Source organism: Ochotona curzoniae, unplaced genomic scaffold (genome assembly GCF_017591425.1).
Source record: "Ochotona curzoniae isolate NIBS_2020 unplaced genomic scaffold, NIBS_Ocur_1.0 contig_883, whole genome shotgun sequence".
Taxonomy (NCBI): domain Eukaryota; kingdom Metazoa; phylum Chordata; class Mammalia; order Lagomorpha; family Ochotonidae; genus Ochotona; species Ochotona curzoniae.
Genome location: NW_024466599.1, coordinates 75,410,501 through 75,432,412, shown reverse-complemented (window position 1 = coordinate 75,432,412; position 21,912 = coordinate 75,410,501). Strand labels below are relative to the sequence as shown.

Sequence of the window (21,912 nt, the reverse complement as noted above, 5' to 3'; positions counted from 1 at the left end):
CAACTTAGCAGATGCTCTGTCCCCGAGGAATGCCCACCCTGACATGTGGCTGCACATGGAGACTTCCTTCCCAACAGCAGGCTTGCTAAGCAGAGACAATGAGTTAGTGTCACGCGATGTCCTGGCAGGGCTCCTGGGACAGAAAAAGGAACCCTGGCTACATTTTTCAAAACTCGAATAAAGATGAGACTTTGGTCAACAATAGTATATCAAAACTGTTTTGTTCATTAGTCATGAACAAAAGAATACAGTAATGTGAGAATAAAATTAGAGGAAATCGGAAGCCGTGTATACAAGAACTCTGTACTATTTTCCCAAAACCATTTAATGGCATAAGATCAGATGGAGAACACTGGGATTTTCACACTATGAGGGTACTCAGAAAGTACAAAGAAAAATGGAAGCAAAAGGTAAGTCCACTGGGTGCAAAGTAATTTGAAACCTATACACACATTTCTGTGATAAGCATTTTGGTGAGCCTCTGAACTATCTTTACATCGATAGCATTCTAGTGTGTAGGTCAGCAGGAGTATTAACAGATGCTTGCTTTATGATTATGCCCCTATGTGTGTAAATGGCTCATCATCATCATCATTATTATCCCTGCTTTTGGGAAGATCTAGGAATGTCTGAACTCAGACACAGACTGGTGTCTATCAGAAGCCACTTCCAGCTGGGACAACTACCTTCTTGTGAGTGTAGCTGAAAAAGACCAGTGACAGAATATCCCTTCCCTGACAAGTACATGCTCCATACACGTCAAAGTCAAGTGTTCAGGGAAAATGTGTATCAGGAAAAATCCCTGTGTGGGTTTCAAAGATTTTGTACCAAAACACCGTTCTTTTCATTCCATTTTCACAACCTTCGTAGTGCTGTCACAGAGACTGTGTTCCACGTGAACCGGGACTTTTGTTGCTGAGACAACCAGGTCCTCCAGCAACCTGCACGAGCTCTCCCTGTTTCCATTACATTTTCATCTTTTGTGACGTTCTCATCAATCACCAAGCAAATGTGAAAGCTGCTCAGATCCGTGAGTGGAAGGGCCAGTGTTCTGGCATATCAGTTGAACGTGACTACTGGGATGCTGGCATCCCACAGGGCCAGGGGTTCATGTCCCTGCAGTTCCATTTCTGATCCACCTCCCTGCTAATGCACTTGAAAAAGCAGCAGAGGATGGTCCCATTCAGGAGACCTGGATGCAGGTCCTGGCTTTTACTTATATATTATATGTTATATATTATATATTATATATTATATATTATATATTATATATTATATATTATATATTATATAGTATATAGTATATAGTATACAGTATACAGTATACATTAAACAAGTTGAGCTTCTAATTTTTTTTTAAATGATCATTTATTTACATACTTGGTAAGTAACAGGCGAGAGACACAGACATTCATGGACTCTAATCACTAGGCTAAATGCCTATGCTAACTTTTCCTTTAAAAAAAAAATACTTCAATAAGAACTCATAGGAAATTAACAGTAGAGAGTGCTATCCTGTACCCATACCCCAGTTGCTGGCAAGAGCGACAGCTCACCTAACTACGGTGTGATCCCAAAACCAGGAGACTGACGCGAGCACAGTGTGTATGTAATGCTGCCAGTCCACCACACATGGAGACTCCGGAACCCACCAACACAATCACACAGATCTCCTCAGGCCACACAAATCTCTTCTCCACCCCAAGAATTTTGCCATTTTAAGAATCTTACACAGGGTCCGGCGTGATGCCTCCGTGGCTAAATCCTTGCCTTGAAAGCTCCAAGATCCCATATGGGTACCAGTTCCAGTCCCGGCTGCTCCACTTTCCATCCAGCTCCCTGCTTGCGGCCTGGGAAAACAAGTGAGGACAGCCCAAAGCCATGGGACCCTGCCCATGTGGGACACTCAGAAGAGGCTTCTGGCTTCAGATCAGCAAAGCTCTGACCATTGCAGCCACTTGGGGAGTGAACCAGCAAACGGAAGATCTCTCTATCTCCTTCTTAAATCTGATATGCCTTCCCAATAAAAAATAAACAAATCTTAAAAAAAAAAAGAGAATGTTATACAAATGGAATCATAAAATAGTGAAATTTTGTGATTTTTGTTTTTTTAAATTTTTTTTAACAAAATAAACCTACCCCTAAAAATTTATTTCTGGGATCAGTGCCATAGCATACATAACGAGCTAATCCACCATCTGTAGTATCAGCAGCCCAGATGGCTCTAGTTCATTTCCCAGCTGCTCCACTTCCTTTCCAACTCCCTATTGTGGCCTGGGAAAGCAGTGGAGGATGGTCCAAAGCCTTGGGATTCTGCACCCACACAAGAGAGCTGGGGAGAAGCTCCTGGCTCCTGGTTTTGGATTGGGTGAACTATGGCCACTGTAGACACTGGGGGAGTGAACCAGCAGATGAAGATCTTTCTCGCTGTCCCTCCTTTTCTCTGTTACATCTGCCTTTCAAATGAAACTAAAGAAAATAATAAATAGAAATTCATTCATTTATTTGGGAGGGGATGGGGAGGGAAGACAGAGGGACCATCTCTTCTCCATTGGTTCACTCTCCAACTGTGGTCTGTCTGCATTTCCTTGAATTCCATCAGCTGTTGTTTTACTCAATTTACAGCTCTGCTGATTGGTGCATATATGCTTAGAGATATTATGTTTTCTAGGTAAAGATCTTTCTGTCTCTGATCATTGTCTTTACTCTTAAGTGCTCTTATCTGATCTTAAGCTAGCCACTCATAATTTCTGTTGATTCAATTTTGTGCAGTATATCTTCATGCTTTTAATTTCAATATATACCAACAAAAGCACTTCAGAAAGTTGATGAAGGGCACGGTGTGGTAGCCTAGTGGCTAAGGTCCTCTCCTTGTACAGTGGGATCCCACATGGTTGCCAGTTCTAATTCCAGCAGCCCTGCTTCCCATCCAGCTCCCTGCTTGTGGCCTGGGAAAGCAGCTGAGGATGGTCCAAGGTCTTGGGAATCTGCACCCAGGTGGAAGACCTGGAAGAAGCACCTGGGGCTCCTGGCTTCGGATCAGCTCAGTTCTGGCCACTGAGGCCACTTGGGGAGTGAATCAGTGGATGGACGATCTTCCTCTCTGTGCATCTCACTTTCCAATAAAAATCTTAAAAAAAAAATTATGAAGGGGCTATCATTGTGACACAGTGGATAAAGCTGCTGGCTGTGATACTGGCGTCCCTTACTGGTACCAGTTTGTGTTCCAGCTGCTCCACTTCCATTGCACCCCTATGCTTACAGCCCCACCGCTTGGGCCACTGCAACCAAGAATATACAGATGAACTTCCAGCCTGACCCAGCCTGGTCGTTGTAGCCATCTGGGAAGTGAACCAGCAGGTGGAAGATCTCACTGCGCTTCAAATACAAAACTAAATCTCAAACAGCAGCAGCAAAAAACAGTTTAGGGAAAAATAGTATTACAACCAACTTTAGATATAGCTTAGCAGTCAAGATGCTCCTGACTGCACTGCCCTGCTAATGAAGACCATGGCAGATGTTCATGAGGGTTCCAGTGGCTGCTTTCTTGCCCCCCTGTGGAAGCCCCAGCTTGAGTTCCTGGCTCCCAGCTTTTGGCCCTTGGCTAACCCCAGCCATGGCAGGCATGTGGGAGTGAACCAGTAGACAACGGGCAGGGCGCACATCTGCTTGCTGTCTCTCAAATAAATAAATTTCAAGAAAAAATTACGTTTATTTTGGTGGAAAAAGTTTTGAAACCCATGCAGTTTTTTCATAGCATGCACTTTCCACAAATTTGAACGTGTCTTGTACAGCGTGTCTCTAAAATGTGTCAGGACAAGAGAGGGGACAGTGGCCGTTCCCAAGAGGACAGAGGAATGGGCATACATGTGGCACCACTTGGTGTCAAGAAGGAAGCCCTATGGAGATATACATTGGTGGTCAAATCCAGGGTACCTGGAACTGAGCAAAGAGTTCTGGGCACTTTACCACATAATCCACTTAGATTTGGGTTTTTTTTTTAAAGATTTATTTTTATTATTTTTGTATTGGAAAGGCGGATATATAGAGAGGAGAGACAGAGAGGAAGATCTTCCGTCCCATGATTCACTCCCCAAGTGAGCGCAACAGCCAATACTATGCCGATCCGAAGCCAGGAGCCTCTTCCAGGTCTCCTACGCGGGTGCAGGGTCCCAAAGCTTTGGGTGGTCCTCAACTGCTTTCCCAGGCCACAGGCAGGGAGCTGGAAGGGAAGCGGGGCTTCCGGGATAGAACCGGCGCCCATATGGGATCCCGGGCGTGCAAGGCGAAGACCTTAACCACTGCGCCACCGAGCCGGGCCCATATTTGGGTTTTAATTGAGAATGCGATGGTTTGATTTATTAACTATCTTGGCAAGATTTAAAAAAAAAAAAAAAAAGCAAACACCTGAGTGACCAAGTGATATAATCCATATTCAAGCCTAATTCTTCCTTTCTTGAAAGTCAAAATGCCACCCTCCCCCGCAACTGCACAGACGTATCATTTGTACTGCAAGTAAGCCGAGGTGACAACACTGGGCCCCAAGGGGGTCAGCTTTGTAAAGCTCATGGAACGTTCCAGCAGCCTGTTCTAGAGCTAAAAAGGACAGAATGCTAAGCAGAAGCTCCAATCCTGGTCCCCATCCTGAGCTGAGGACAGAGGGTCTGGTTATGTAACAGGACACACTGCCAACATTGGGGGGATAAGGCAACTGGCAGGGCAATGTGTACACACTTCCTGCTGAAGGTTATAAATACTTCCATCCCTCCGGGCGCCACCAGTTGACCCAGATAACAATCCCACTGGGCAGAAATTTTTTTTTAAATCCCTAAAGAAGAAAATGACCATTCTCAGTCACATGCTAATAGGGGCTCTAAAATGCGAGAGCTCTGCTGACCTTTGTGCAGTGACCCACCATCCCCCGGGACAGACCGACCCTCCATGGTGAAAAAGGTGAGGCGTGATGAGCAAGCGCAGTGCCGACACTGCTGCCAGGCTGTGGAGCGCTAGGTGCCCGGGCCTGCTTCCTGCATCTCATCCACCTTCTGTTCAGTTTCTGCGCATCAGCTGCATCTCCGCCCAGGGTGAGCCCCCTGGCAGCACCGAGGATCAGAATCACCGACAAATACCATGTAGTCATGGAGGCGCTCAGAGGAGAAGGTCTCCTGATGTAAGGAAGAGAACATAGCAATGCAGATGCCCAGGCCCTGTCTGCCCACTCCAGCATCCTGAGCATCCCAGGTGACCCCAGCATGCAGCTGGCAGGCACTGACTCGGGAGCTCCTGGAGGCAGGCAGAGGTCAGAGCGGTCAGGCCCAGCTCCACTCTGCCCACGCAGCTAACCCATTCTTCCACCTACAGAGTCATTAGCTGGCAAAGTCAGCAGTGTCGGCTTCCTGCAGCTCGGGAAGCCCCTGCTCTGACTTCCTGGATAAACTCCTGACTTCACTGCAGTTGGGTAGGAGGGCATCGCTGGCAACCACAACCTTGGCACATTTCCTGCACAGAGTCTGTGTGCTACAGCAGCCAACACAGCCTGTGGGCACCATCCTTGGAGGCCTCTCATCCAAACCCTCCCTCCATGGAGCAGTCACAGAGGGCCAGGCAGGAGGGGAACACCCACCCCGGCAACACCTGACACTTCCTCCCCGACACCCAAGACCACAGGCCTCTCATCTAAACCCTATGTCCACAGCGCAGTGGCAGAGAGGTGGGAGGTATACACCCCCCAACACCTGACGCCTCCTACCCGCAAGCCAAAGACAAAGAGACTTGGTAGGCTAAATGAGCTCTTGGGTTAGAAAACATGAGCACTCCAAGACGGTCTGCACCAAGCTTCTCCCACAAGGGGCCTCGCCAGACCCAGTCTACAGGCAGGGAAGACCTGCTGTCTGTGCTGGCCTCCTGCAAACCACAACCTCTACCTTTACCCTTCATTTAGTGAACGCATCCACAAAATCCATAATAGAAGTTCTGGGTAGATCAAAATGTTGCTGTGTGTCTTGAATCCTCTACACAAAACAAGCTTTGCTTGCGGCACAGCACTGGAGCTCCTGCATAAGACACTACACACACCAGAGTGCCTGGTCTCAGTCCTGGCTGCCCTGCCCACAACCTAGCTCCCTGTTAACAGAACTCAGAAAGCAGTGCAAGTTAGTGTAAACGGGGCTTGGCCCCTTCCATCCACACGGGAGATGAGCAGGGAGTTCCGAGCTCTTGGCTTTGCTCTGGCCCAGCCTTGGCTTTTGCAAGCATCCGGGGAGTGAAATGAGCAGATAGGAAATCTCTGTACTTGCAAATACACAGTTTAAAAAGGAAAACCGAGTCTAAATGGGGTGGGAGTCTCAAGCCCGCTGTGTCTCCCACTCGTTCTCCTTGAGAGTGGCAGGTGCCCAAGCAGACAGCAGGGCAGTCGTTATCTGCAGCTTTGCTTTCTGTGGTTTCAGTTCTCTGCAGCAGTCTGGGAACATCGTGTACCCTAATTTAAGGAGAAATAAAGGCATTTTGAGAAACCACTTTCACATAACTTTCATGGAGTTTACTGCGATCACTGCTCTGTTTCATCTTACTGCAGCTAATTTGTAAACTGAACTTTCTCATACACTTGTATGTCAAGGAGAAAACAGTACCAGGCTTTCAGGAGGGGTCTTGGGATGCATCCGTGAGGGATAAGGGGGTAGAGTAGTGCATTCTACAGATGTGTAACGTTCACAGCTAAAGTATTTCACTATGTATATATTTCACATACACAAAATAAGAGGAAAACAATCGAAGCCAAATGGAAAAATGGTGTGTTGGCAGCCAAGAGAAGTTGGATAGAACAAATTGCTAAAAAGCTGCTCCGGAGCCTCCCCCACCCACCCACTCTGAGCCTAGGCACTGAGGAGGGACATGACCTGTGCAAGCGCTCTGGCCAAGGGTCCCCATTGGCTCTGGCTATCTCGGATTGCAGCCTGCATAGACCACAGGATGGGTCATCCTCCAGGATGAGCAGGAGAGCCAGGGCTTTGGCCAGGAAACAGCCACAGTAGGTATAAGCCTCTTCCTGACCTCTCGTGGGCAGCAGCCATCCTCCATCCTGGCCAATGAACTTGTCTGCGTTGGGGGAACTGGATGGTTTGACGGGGTTGACACAGGCAGCTGCAAGGGTGGCCTCCTCGGTCACACGCCAGGCAGGACAGGTCACCTTCCACCCCAATGAGTGTCATTTGTTTCCACCCCAAACTCACACTGTGTTAATACTTTCCTGGTTAACACAGTACCAAAACTTCTTCTCTTTCAACTGCGATCTTTCACAGCCTCTTTTATGCAAAAATATTTCTACAATGGGCTTGGGAGCCAGTACTATTTTTAAAGAAAATATTTACAATATTAAAATAATAAAAATCAGTGAGAAAATCGACTGATGGGGGGGGAATAAAAACAAAACTCCATGTGCTTCACCTTATAGAAAAGAAAACCAGAGAGGCCACATGAGTGGCCTGACACAGCCCAGATGAGAGGACACTGGCTGCAGACTCACACCCAGATGGCCGACTGGGAATACTCTGGCCACGCTCCTTTTTGTAAGAATCCCTGAGCTGGGCTTGGAGATGCCATGGATGGAACGGAGTCGTTCTAAAGAGACAGACCACATGTAGCTTGACGAGACCATCACTGCAGCTAAGCTTCCAAAATTAGGACAGGTGGAGAGGATTTCATCTTAATGGCCCTTCTCCAGAAAGGTAAGCATGTGGGATCTGACAGGTGGTGCAGGCTTTCAGCACGCGAAACCCTGAACAGTGTTCTGCCGGGGTGAGAATGACTTTACGGCTTTAGGTCTGAGGGTGCTGCTCCACAGGTCTGCGGGAGAAATTGCTCAAGTGTCGCTGGCACAAAGTGGCTGGTACTCCCGGGGCACGCACAGTGGATAGAGGTGTCTCTGGGACCTTTGTCTGCTACTGCTGTGCCCTCACTGTGGGCAGGGCAGGCAGTGTGAATGTGTCAGGAGTTTTCTTGCCGATTTTTATCTTTATACCATTGTAAAAGCTTTCTTTGGAAACAGAACAGGCTCCATGCTATGAAAAATATTTTGAACAAATGAGGCTGTAAAAGATCCCAGTTTAAGGAGATGAAGATAGTTACACCACCTGGTATTAAAGAGGATTCATGAAAATTCCTCTGTAAGTTCTTTTTTTTTTTTTTAAAGTTTATTTATTTGAAATACAGGGTTACAGAGATAGAAAAGGACAGAAATTCCATCCTCTGCTTCATTCCCCAAATGGCCACAATAGCCAAAGCGAGCCAGGCCAAATCCATGAGCTTCAGCCAGGTCTTATGCATGGGTGCGGGAGCCCAAGCACCTGGGCCACCTTCTCCTGCCTTCCCAGGCACATTAGCAGGGAGCTGGATCAGAAGCAGAGCAGCCAGGACTCAGAACCAGTGCTCATAAGAATGGCCGCCACCACAGACATCAGCTCACAGCACCAACCCCTCTATAAATTCTAAGACATAAACCAGAGAGCTGCATGTGTTCCAAGACCCTCAGTGGACAGTAGACACCATGGTTGTTAGTACAGAGCCCTAAAGCTAATATAAAAACAGTGACAGCTGGCTGATAACTTGACATGGCTACAAAAGGACGAAGGGATGGGTAGTGTATACAGTGTGGATACGGGCACAAGCAGATGACTAATGCCCACAGAGGGATGGACTGGGATGGCATGACAGTCCATAGAGTACTCAGACAGACATGCAATTCCAAACCTTGGAAATACTTCTACAGCTTTCCATTTGACGTTTTTGGGCTGCATTTATACCAGGCATGACTGAAATCTCAGAAAAAGAAAAAAAGGGGAGGGGCTACTATAGTTGAGAAATGGACAGGATGTCACATATTCTGTTTTCACAATCTGTCACTTGGAAAAGAGCAGGGTAGAAACAGTACATTGTTTTTCCTTTGTTTCTCCAGCATGCTACAATCCACACTGACAAGGCATACATGGAAAAAGGGAAGGCTGCTAGGTTTAACTTGGCTCATTTCCATAAGATGGACGGAAAGGAAAAATGCTTGGTTTAACAGCTCAACTCCTCAACTAGGGGAAAGTGATCATCCCACTGGCCCCAGGCCCCTTGAGGGAACACTGAACTGCACCCATGTGACTTTTTGTTTGGCATTACAAAGAGCTGTGGTAAGTGGATGGGGCCACAGGCACGACCTGGCTGTCCATGTGGTTACTAAGTACACCGCCCATTAGCCTCACGGACATCTCTTTCGGCAGCTCTGCTACTGAGTGGGGAATCTGAGATGCGGCATTTCTGAGTGGTGCCCAGCAACACCACCGGAGTCCTTGCCTTGGTCCTTCCTAGACTGCCTGGCTGACCAGGGTCTTCAGGAAGTGCCACGGGTCCCTGGGGGCGCTGGGCTTCTTCGTTTTAGTCCCCAGCCCTCCCAAAGCCTTCCTTCATTCTCCCTTCCTGCGGTTTGTAAAGGGAACTCTTCTACCTATTTTGTTCCTGGAGAGTTTTCTAGGAAAATAAAATTTTTCAAAAAAGGACAGAAAGGAAGGGAGGGAGGGAGGCAGGAAGGAGGAAACGGGACACATGAAATCCGTGCTACAGAAATAAGGAAAACCTTTGCATTAGGAAGACATGAGCTCCTGGCCTGCTCTGCTTCCTTCAAGGACTAACTTCATCCCCGAGTCCCGGCTGAGTAAGGAGTTGTCAGTATGTCTCACCATGGCATGTCAGACAGCAGTGTAGGGGGCAGAAGGAACGTGCACTTGCAGGCAGCAGATCTGGGTGAAAATGCTCTCGTGTATATTCAATTCCACAGCCTTAGGCTCCTCTGTCTACCAAAAACAGAGGTCCTACCTCTGTGTGGCAGACCAGGGACAGTGCCCAGAAGGCTGGCAGGCCCACCAGGCTGCCACCAAGGGCTTGTGCATTAAGGCTGCACCGTGACTGTACTGTCAGAGTGACTGTGCTGGCACTGACGCCCCTATCTAGCCGTCTGTCTAGAAATGCAGCCAGCACCTACTTGCTAGGACTGTCCAGACAATCATCACAGGTCAACCCACTGCAAATGCTGCGGCCCCCCCTGACACCCAGTATCCAGCAGGGAAGAAAGCATTAGTCTAACAGCAGAGGAGCCTCCCTTGGCCGCTCCTAGGGACCCATGTCCGTGACAGGAAAGGGGCTGGGATGGTCACCTTTATGTTGGTAGAAAATCAGCCAAGTGCCTTCCAGGTAAGAACAGATCTCTGGTCCTCCAACAACAGTAACTCCAGCCCTAAAAAGTTTGGGCTGCGCATTCAGTGGTTAAGATGTCAGCTGGAATGCCCATATCCCATCCTGGAGTCCCTGGGTTGAAGTCCCAACCCTGCTTCTGAGTCCAGCTCTCTGTTAATGCCCACCTTGGGAAGCATCATGCAATGGCTCAGTAGCTGCATTCCTGGCACCTACATGGGAGAGCCAGCTTTTGTCCAGCCCCAGCTCCTGAGCACATTTGGGAACATTACTCAAAACCAAAAAAGCAAAACAAACAAGAGTAAGAAATTGAAATAGTCATTCACTGGACTTTATGTTTAAAAAAAAAAAAAAACTAATTCTGTGAAGACAAAATCCTAGGTTGACAGCTCCAAAACTCCAAGAAGATAAACTTATGAAGAAAGCAAGAGGCAAATGTCAAGAGCTTTCCTAAGTCGCCTGCTATGGTCTGGATGCCACGTGAACACATCCTGGGATGATCCTGAGCTGGAATCAACCCTGCACTGTGAGGTACCAAGTGGATGGGAACTCAGCTGATGGCTTTAGTGGTGGCGCCTTCTAGGAGTGACAGGCCTTGGTCAGGCAGAAGGGTAGAACTCTGTGACTGGATCCCAGCAGCTTTATAAGGAGAAAGAGACCACAAGACACATGCGTGCCACCTGCCTCTGCCATGGCTAGCCACATGCCACCTTGAGACTCAGCCACAGCGCCATCACCTGTGGACTGAACCACGAACTAAACACACCTTAGCCTCTTTTTCTTGCTACTCAGCCTGAGGCATTTTGCTAGACTAATACCAAACAGACTTCAATATACCTGTAAGTACACTGGGAAAAACTGCTCTGGAATAAGACAAAGGTTACACCGCTCAAAGGAACATTGTTGGATAGCTCGCACTGAGAGCCACACTGCGTCTATGGGAGAACGGCCATTCCAGCAGACAGCACTTGTCACATGCTCTGCCAGTAGTAAGGCGTCATCAGCTTCCAACTGCAAGAATCCCAGTCCATCTCGAAGCACACATGCGAAGGGCATTAACTGCAGATCATCCACGTGTTCAGCGAACAGCTTTGCAGCTAAAGGGAACTGTGAGATCAGCCCTGGATCTCTGCCTGCCACCTGGTGGGTGTTACAGCTCACCTGCCCAGGATCCGAGGCACAGCACCCAGCCCTGCATGCAGAACATGACCTGTGACATGAACAGAGGGTCTAGGAAAACAGACGTGCCTTCTAGCCAATTACAATGTCATTGCTGGTTGGTGGAGAGGGGCGGCTGGGAGACACCCTCCTGCCCTCCCCGTCCCTATTCTATATAAGCTTGTATTTTGTTCACAATAAACAGACATCCCTCACCACTTTGTCCCCAGTGGTCTTGCGGCTGAAGAACACTATTGCCTCACCCTTTGGTGGCCTTGGGGCCTGCTGGCAGTAATTTACCTAAGAGAAAAAAAGCCTGCCACCAAGCTCTTCCCACAGCTTCCACATCCCAAAGCCAGGAGAGCACACCACCTGCCCAACAGGGAGTTGTCTCTCCAGAGAGACTAGGCAGGCCCCTCTGCCACTTGGCTTGAGTACCCTCACCCTTCCTGTGCTGGTCCAGATCATCACACAGTGCCCACACTGGGCATCCAAGGCTGTTGTTCCCCCAACTATGCTATCAGCCCAGCACTGCGTCCACTTCCTTCTCACTCACTCAATGGTGGGGATGAGCCAGCTACAGCTTTTCCTACTGGCACCTCCACAGCAGCCAATCAAACAGCACATACTGGTCACCAATCCATTATTAACCTAGATGATCTGGAATCTCAAAGGACCCTTTACCAGGCAATTCCACCTTACCTGTCCTTTGCCATTTGTTCTAAATATAACATGCCCTAGCTTTCTCGGATCCCTGCCCAAAGGGTTGGTGCCTCCTTGCATCAGAAGGTACTGGCTATGGAACCCCAACTCCAGTAGTCACCAAGGTGGCCGAGGTGTCAGAGGCCAGTCAGTTCCCCAACAGCATGAAAAATGGTGTCCATAACTACATTTGATCTATCATAGCTGCTAAAGCAGCCACTGCAAGAAAATTGTCTAGAATAATACAGTTGGTGCTCACGATCAATATTTACCACCTAATGGTGACATCTTAAGCCTCTCCCTAAGGAATATTTTTCTAAACCAAAGAAGTCAACCTGAACAAGTAAACTAGGGTTGCTATCTGGATTTCATGAACTTAGGAAGCAAAAATAATCAGTAGAATTGCACTGGCATGGATAACGGGTACAGCAGTTAGGATACTTCTTGCGACACCTCGATTCTACACTGCAGTGCCTGGATTGGGGTCCTGGCTCTGTTTCTGACTCCATCATCCTGCTAATGACCACACTAGGAACGGCAGGTGATGCTCAAATGCCTGAACGACTGTCATCCACGTGGGAGACCTGAATTGAGTTTCCAGGCCCTTGGCTTTGGGCTGGCCCTGTCCGGGATGCCACAGGCATTTTGGGCAGTGAACCAACAAGTGAAAGATCTCGGTCTCCTCCTGCTCCCCTTCAAAATTAAAGAAATCACGTGGGTACAGACAGCCTTCTGTAACATACTTGTTTTCATGATAATCGATGTGAAGCTCTCGGCACTCAGTCTTCCCCCCGTACAACACCGTTGCTGGGTGTTCATGCAGACCCTGCTGCCACGGATAAGCTCATATTTCTTCCTCCAGACTCCCTACTTCTAGAGGATGCCCGAAAACTTCAAGTCTGTTGACGCCACTAGTGATCATGAACTTTCTACAGAAACAGAATCAGATTCCGTTACTGATGAACTGTTTGAAAACCCTGATGATGAGATCTGAGAGTTGGTAGTTTCTGGCTTATCTTCCCCTGAAATATCTGTTGACAAACGGATTGACATATGATGCCTCTTCAAATGACTCAGCTTAGAGGTCCTGCTTCAGTGACAAGGAACAAAGAACTGAGTGACCATGGATTTCAAAAGAGTTTTCTCACTTCTCAGAAATCTCCCAGGATCAGAATGGAGAGACCTCAGTGATGATCACCTAGCTGAGGCTCTAGCAGGGATATCTGGGCACGCCTTGCACCTGCACGAAGGGATGTGAACCTAAGAGCTCGTGAGCCTGGGGCAGACAGGTTCAGGACAACACAGCACACAGAGAGGATGGACGAGGGCAAGGAACTGGGTCATGCCCCACGCACTCCAAGCTCTCGAGTCCAAACAACAGCTAACCCCGCAGGTCTTAACCAACAATATATAAAGAAATATGCTACTGTCTCCAAAAGAAATCAAACAGGAGAACCCAAGACACCAAGACACTTAATCCTCCCCTTGCAAAATACACATATTAATCTATGGTACTCTAAATACTATATATCAAAAGGGACAGAATCAAAATTAAGAAGGTCCTAGAAGATTAAAAATAAAGGGGTCAAGGAGAAAGAACACACCCAGCGAAAGTCACATAAGTCATGAGTCACATAAGCATGTCTTAGTGAACGGCAGATCATCTGCCCCACAGTGGCCTGCCCAACAGGGATGACACAGACACAGCTCACTGAGCACACACTAACTGAACTCACCAGGCGACCCATTTCCCTGAAGGCATCTGCCTTGTTGAGCAGCCCAACTACGACAGTTTCACACCAAGGAAAATGAAATTCCAATTAAATTTTTAGAAACCATAATACCAAGAAAGTCTACTGTGTAAAACTTCTGATTCATTCATTTGTAGATAGTGCAGCTTTTCAGGGAAATTTGTAGATGGTGGAAGCCACAGCAGCTTTTTCAGGGGAAGCTGGTGTGGCGTGCTGTTGCAACGCTGAGATGTTCGTATGGAGGTGAAACTCACTTCTGATAAAGAGCTTCCGATTGCTCCCCCAGAGCCAGGCAGCACCCGACTCGACATGCCCAACAGCCCCTCGGGAATTGGGATTCCAAGTCAATGGTACACCTCAGCAACAATTACACCACATAGGAGTAGATGTTTCTATTTAAAATCTATCAGCGCAGGAACCCTGGGTCCTGCGTCACCCTGCTGCATTAGCATCAGGATGTTAGCAGGCAGTACACAGGAGGTACCAACTCATCACACACAGGGCTGGCTAGGTGAGGCACAGCCACGGCCCTTCAGGTAGGGGATGCTCAGTATCTTGAGGCCTGGAGATACCATCAAAACCATCCCACAACAAAGCTGGAATGGAGAGAACCTGCTGTTTTAGCCAGCCCTTGAAAGCCTAAGCTTACTGTGAATCACAGCTACAGCGCTGCCATTTGAGGAATCCACAGCACATCCTGCCAGCTCAGCACTTGAAGCCCCACCAGCTCACTGCGTGTTCAAAGCACAAAACTGCAGACTCACCTTTGGCACACAGTGAACAAGAGGTGACTGGCAATACGCAGGACTCCTCAGAAAGACGAAATATTCCAGCTGCTCACACGTCTGAGGTTACCAAGTGGTGAGAATTCTCCAAGTTAAACCCAACTCAAATCTCAGCAGAGCATTAGGATCCGGGACATCCCTTGGACGAGGAAAACACAAGAAATCTAAAAAGCAAATACAAAGAAGTACACAGCAGGTCAACTTGCTTGTTCTAAGTAACCATGCTTCAAAACATCAATTTGTCTGAAACCAATCAGGGATGATGATGATTATTATTATTGGTGGAGTGGTGGGGGATTGCAGAAGAGAACTAGGTAGTAATACAGCTGTGGAGATCTTCTATCCCAAATGCCTGCAAAAGTGTTTCTCATTTACTTTCTTTTTTTTAGAACTACCTGTTGTTGAAAGATTTCTACCCAAAGTCAAGTGCCCCATCCTTTTCCACCCACACTCTTCAATGAGCTCTGAGCAAGTTGCCTGATGGGCCCCTCATACCTGTAAAACAGTAGGGCCCCCTACACACAGAGACAGGGGGCTGGGAGGCCCCAGCACAGCACAGCACAGCACAGCACAGCACAGCACAGCAAGGCCGGAGCACAGGTACTGGTTAGAATGTTTTTCTTTCAGAGACCCACACAGCCAGCTCACAGTAAGAGTCCTTGGCCTAGGGCTTGAAACATCCTCTCACTGCAGGGAGCCTGAGCCCACCACTCCACAGCACAAGCGGGCCAGGCGGCTGGCAGTGGCATGCAGCTGACATGCCCCTCCTGTCTGGCCTCAAGGTCACAGCTTGGGCAAGCGTTTTTGGGCTGTGACTTAAAAGAGTTTCAAAAGGATCCTGTCGCATCCTGTGGGCTTCCCAGGAGGTCACCAGTGTGTTTAAATACCTTTCTACCCCAGAGGGGATCTGTCTTGATGGTTCACTGAGAGAAGATTTGTTAATTCATCTCTGGCATGATGATGACCCAAAATGTTAAATACCCTACGGAAAAATCGAATTCTATTTTAGTCAAATAGAAGAAAGATAATTCAAGTCGGCCTCTCGCAAAAATGTTATAAGGCCAAGGGCGGAAATTTTGATTTTAAAAAAAGTAATTCCTCCAGCTGTATTCTCTAGCATTATCTTGAAAACTGTGTTGATCTTTTGTAGCGTGAGGGAAGGGGGCTCATCGGAACAGGAAAGGCAGACTGGCGACACAGCTACCGTGCACTAGGCGATTCCAACCTTCTCCGAGCTAAATGCTGCCAAAGACACAGCAGGTCGTCCGGAAGTGGAAGGGCTGCTTTCCGGACCCAAGACGGAGCCTCATTTCTAAGTGGACACTAACAACTGACCCTTGTTGTTTCCTGAAGCAAGCGACCAACAACAGTAACAGCTGGGCGGCCAGGACCCCCAACTCCATCTCCACATAGAATAAGCTGGATCCTTAATGCTTGAACCAAAAAGTAACTGCCTAGCTTGAGACCTCCCTAGGCCAATGTTAGCATCTGTGTGCGTGTGTGTGTGTGTGTGTGTGTGTGTGTGTGTGTGTGTGTGTGTGTGTGTGTGTGTGGCTGTTTGAGCTGCCCACTACAGGCCTCCCCCAGCAAGTACTGAGCTTCTCTCTGCCTGGATGCTCCCTGCAACAGCCTGGAGAGCCACAGCAAAGAGCAAGGAGCTGCACGGGGCTCTGGAATCCTCCAAGGGAGAGCAGATGGGAAGACGTGAACTAACACAGCAACACCAGCCCAAGCGTAACTGTTTAAAATCCACTGTGCGGGGCCAGTGGCCATACTGGATTCAAGAGGGAAGCGTGAAGGCTGTAGTATTTCCTCTGAGAAAAGCACTTCACTGGGAAACTATCACTGAACTAAGCCTGCCAATAACCACCATGATCCCGGTTTCTCTGTGAGTTCAGATGAAGTCTGTCCAGTGCCAGGGTCATCGGCAGGTGGAAGGCCAAGGAATGCTTTCTCCATCACCGGCCTCAGGCAGGTGGGAATATCTGAAGGAGGCATGCACTGTTCTTCACAAATACTCCACCCGAGCATCCTGAGCCTCTCCTTCCAGAAATAAACCATGACAAGGGAAGGGAAGAAGTGATCAACTCGCTCAGCTTAGGCACCTCTTTGTTCATTTGAATTTCAACTCCTAAAAACACCAGACTTTGGGCCCAATGTGGTTAGCCTTAGTGGCTTAAATCTTTGCCTTGCATGCACAAGAGTCTCATATGGGTGCCAGTTCGTGTCCTGGAAGCCCCGCTTCCCTTCCAACTCCCAGCTTATGACCTGGGAAAGCAGCCAAGAATGGCTCAAAGCCTTGGGACTCTGTGCCCATGTGGGAGACCCAAAGGAAGCTCCTGTCTCTTGGTTTGAGATCAGCTCAGCTCTGGCCATGCAGTCACTTGGGGAGAGAATCAGCGGACGGACGTTTCACCACCATAAATCCCAAGGTACTTTCTGAGCTCACTGGAACACTGGGATTTTCATTTGTTGACCTGGAGTCATACCACAAAGTTCAGGCAGATTTTCTCCTAGTTGCAGAAGCAGGCTCTGTCCTGTTGTTCCCCTTAGCTGTGGCCAGGTACAGGCACAGGCGTGGAGTGACCCCTAGGCAAGCTGGCCCAGCCCATCCCAAATCCCCGCAGTACTGGCACAATGCCCAGGCTACTTTCTCCAAACCTCAGTGTGGACCAGATGCCCTGTGGTGGTGTCATTCGTAACTAAGGCACTTAACTGGAGCGTAGCCACTTGGGGTCCCAACAACAGCCCCACACTGCACACCTTGTGGGTACAGCACTACGCTCCCGCGACCTCCAAGTTGGCTGGCCTGTCCAGATGATGGAAGCTCAGGGACCCCCTCTTTTCTCCCTGCCAACAACAGAGGAAGAACATCAGTCAAAGGGACAGCCATTTAGCTGCTGCCACAGCAATCTCCACAAGGCCACCCATCGCTGCCCCCAGCAGAATGCGGGCACAATGTCCTCTGAGTGGGTCCTATTGTTTTTCTTTAATTAACAGATGCACTCATTTCAAAGTGGCAGACCTAGCCACTGGGTTACTCCACAAATGCCTAGAACAGAAAGGGCAGGCTGGAGGTCAAAGCAAGAAGCCCAGGACACAGCCCAGATCTCCCACGGGGACAGCAAGAACCCAGTTACCCCAGCCTTCAGCAGCGCCTCCCCAGTTCTGCACAGCAGGAAGCTAGAGTCCAGAGCTGGGGGCAGAAATCAGACCCAAACACACCAACGTTGGAGGCAGGTGTCTTCACCCACAGAACACAAGTTCTCCCCTTGACTGACATTAAAGCCAGGTGTAGGAACTTAAAACACAGACATATGTATTTGAAAGGTAGAGTTCTAGACAATGAGAGTTCGTCTGCTGATTCACAGCTGGAATTGCTATAATGGCCAGGGTCAGGCCAGGTCGAAGCCAGCAGCTTTATTCAGGTCGTCCACACAGTTGGCAAGGACCCAAGGCACCCTTCTGCCCCTCTCCCAGGTGCATTACCAGGGAGCTGGACTTGAAGTGGAGCACCTGGGACTTGGACTAGTGGCCTATGGGAGGCCGATACGACAGGTCGCGGCTTAACCTACTGAACCAAAGCGCCTTTCGTTCTCTTTTTACCTACAGTGCTGCCCTTGCAAGAACAAAACTCCACAGCACCCAGCAAACAGCACGTGCTGCTGCCACCGTGGGAGCCCACTGGCCACCTCTCGGTCACGGAGGGGCTGGGTGAGGCTAAGGCAGGCCAGTGGACGCCCCACCTTCACAGGCCCTTGCTCTCTTAGCTGGCAGGGGTCAGGGCAGCAAGCAAAGTGGGTAGGTGCCAAGTGAAGCGCATAGCCTAGGCTCTCGGCCCACAAGGTATTACCCCACAGCACATCAAAAGACTTATGGAAAACAGAATTCAAGAGAAATTTATTTGGCTGCAAAAGATTTTTTTTTTTAGATCGGTGCATACGAGAGGTTTTCTAAAAAGTTCATGAAAATTGTATAGTGTAGAAAAACTGCAATGGCTTGCACTTCTTTTGCTACACAATTAAACCCATCATATAATTTCATTTTCCATGAGTAAGAAAGACCCCGGTACATAAAACACATCAAGAAACATAGTCCCCAATCCTCTAACCCGAATGCAGAGCTGGAGGCAATCCTCTTTTCTATTAAAAAGAAAAGGCATGAGATTAGCATAGGGCTCTGAGCACCCAGGAACTCTACCCCAACCCCCAGCCCAGCCAGAACCATGAGCAAGGGCCTGCAGGAACTCCCTATGATGCACAGCATATCTAGAGGGTGCAACGCTGCACAGGAAGGCGCCAGGAAAACCAGGGGCGCCTGCTGAACTTCTTCGATTTTTTTTTAAGATTTCTTTTTATTGGAAAGTCAGATATACAAAGAGGAGAAGAGACAGAGAGGAAGATGTTCCATCCGTTGATTCACTCCCAAGTGGCCACAACGGCCAGAGCTACACCAATCCAAAGCCAGGAGCCTGGAGCCTCTTCCGGATCTCCCACGCGGGTACAGGGTTCCAAGGCTTTGGGCCGTCCTCAACTGCTTTCCCAGGCCACAAGCAGGGAGCTGGATGGGAAGTGGGGCTGCCGGGATTAGAACCAGTGCCCATATGGGATCCCAGTGCGTGAAGGAGAGGACTTTAGGCACTAGATTACCGCACTGGGCCCCTGCTGAATTTCTTGTAAGAGGCGTTTCCTCAAGTGGGGCAGTGCTGGCTTCAGACACTAAACAGTGCTCGGCAAGTCCCCAGGAGTAGACTGGCTGAAGTTCAACACTGAAGCTCAGCCCTGTGTGCATCCCCCACAAGCAGCTTGGCTGCACTTATCAGCTCAAGGACTTCCAGGGAAACGACCTCAGTGCTCTCTCAGCACGGTGGTTCCCAGGCACAGCAAGGACCGAGCACAGCCCAAACCAAAGTCCACTCACAGCAGCACTGCTACTGTCGGCTGTCTGCCCAAGGCTGGAATCCTGTCCAATCCAAGTGGCAATGCTGATTATTGGGCTGAGCAGAAGTTGACACCCTCCTCCCCACCTCCACTCAGGCCAAAAAAAATAACCCACAGGTGGGGGGAGGGAAAAAACAACACTCCTCATTCCACACTGAACGGCCACAGGGACCTCACCTTGGGCCCACTCACATGTAAACAAAGGGTCCGATCTCAAATGCAGACAGTTCTGGATTCTGGAATAATGATTCTGCCTGCAAATATTCCAGCACGAAGAAAGAAAAACATGCAGGCAGTGAGTCAACCATAAGCTATGAGAAGCAAAACGCAGGCCAGAACAACTGGTAAGCACAGGTGGGTCAGGATGATGGGCAGCTTGTCTGGCTCAGCCACCAAACCACCTGCCCGCTCATCCACAGCCCCGAGTGGTTGGCCAGGACCACAAATCAGTTCTGAAGCTCTGAGTGATGTGGGCACAGGCTTCAAGAGTACCATAAATCAGGGCTGCGGTGTGGTAGCCTAGTGGCTAAAGCCCTCACCTTGCACACGCCAGGATTCCCTATGGGCACTGGTTCATGTCCTGGCTGTCACACTTTCCACCCAGCTCCCTGCCGTAGCCTGGGAAAGCAGTCAAGAATGGCCCAAAGTTGGGACCCTGTACCTGCACGGGAGACCCAAAGGAAGCTCCCGTCTCCTGGCTTCGGATCAGCTCAGCTCTGGCTATTGTAGCCACTTGGGTAGTGATCTTTTTGTCTCTCCTCTCTGTAAGTCTGCCTTTCCAATGATAACAAATAAATCTTAAACAAACTGGGGCTGGCATCATGGTTTAACAGGATAATCCTCTACTTTCAAACGCCAGCACCCCATGCGAGTGCTGGTTTGTGTCCCAACTCCCTGCTTAGTCTGGGAAAGTGTAGAGGATGACCCCAGGTCCTTAGGACCCTGCACGCAGCAGAAACTCCTGCCTCCTGATTCCAGCTCTGACAGTTGGGGCCAGCTGGAGAGTGAACCAGTAGATGGAAGGTAGGGGTGTGTGTGTGTGTGTGTGTCCTTCTCTGAATCTACCTTTTAGATAAGATAAATTTTACCAAAAATTGAACCCAAGATGTCAAAAGTTTATGGTCACGGATCTGTGACACACCTCAGCTGGCTGCCCTAGGTTCCAACACAGGTATCCGATTAGTGACACTGCTTCTCGGGCATTGCAAGGATTTCGGCTTGCATAACAGCTTCTTCTTTCATTCCCTAACAGGTTCTCCACAGGCGTTCCCCTCAGTTCCTGCTTCCCTGGCCCTGGTCTACAGCCTCATTTTCATCATCAGACTAAGCCTTGCTGCACTTGCTGCAGAGCTCCATGTCAGAGTTGGCCACCTAACTACTCCTACCTTTTTTTCAAAGGCTCCCTGACAGTTCCTTAGTCAGCACCCACAGGATTTGCTTAGGTGCCCAAATCAGTACAACTATGAGGAGTAGCGTGCAAACAACCAGTAACACGCACTATTGAATAAAAGCTAGGGGAGGGTTTGAACAGAGGAATGGAAAGACAGACTGAATTCTCCAGCGAGACCAGAGTGCACTGGGTGACCTGAAGGGTGCTGGACAAGTGTCAGGCACTGTGTGGGTTAGTATGTCCCACGTGATGGGGGTGGGGCAGGGAGAAAGCTTGAAAAGACCAAGGCCAGCAGGGGAGTAAATCTATCTCTCTCTCTATCTCTCTCTCTCTCTCTCTCTCTGTCACCTCACCCACCTTCCATAACACACACACATTTTAAGACACAGAATCTTGAGAAGCAGTCAGGCCACATTCTTCTTAATTGTGGTCACAGCTAACAAATTTAAGGAGAGGAACCAGGAGCTGAGGCACATAACTTCACCTTCAACTTCATTTGCTTCAACACTTGAACTTTTACAATATGCGTTAATTTGGAACAAAGAACAGCTGTGGGGTCTGGTACACTGGCACAATTGGATAATGTTCCCCCATCAAATGCAGAATCCCATATGGGTACCAGCTCATGATCCAGCTGCACCACTCCTATCCAGCTCCCTGCTTGTGGCCTGGGAAAGCAATGAAGGACGGCCCAAAGCCTTGGGACCCTGCACCTGCATGGGAGACCCGGAGGAAGCTGCTGGCTCCTGGCTTCAAATCAGCTCAGCTCCAGGCATTGCAACTACCTGGGGAGTGAACCACAAATGGAAGATTTTTCTCTCTGTCTCTCCTTCTCTCTGTAGATCCTGCCTTTCCAATAAAAATAACTCTTTTTAAACAGTGGTTTTTTTTTTTTCTTAAAAAAAAAAAAGCAACTGTAACACAGGAGGAGGAGGCAGAAAGTTCTCAGACTCTGCATT

General features: G+C 48.8%; 1 protein-coding gene across 6 annotated transcripts in view; it reads right to left on the bottom strand.

Moving 5' to 3' along the window:
* Positions 1-21,912, bottom strand: part of NCK2 (NCK adaptor protein 2) — a 150,730-nt gene that overhangs the window by 56,379 nt on the left and 72,439 nt on the right. For all 6 annotated transcript variants that reach the window (XM_040993888.1, XM_040993892.1, XM_040993886.1 and 3 more), the window contains one exon: positions 14,603-14,787. The gene's annotated coding sequence lies outside the window, so the exon portion shown is untranslated. The remainder of the gene's footprint in view (positions 1-14,602; positions 14,788-21,912) is intronic.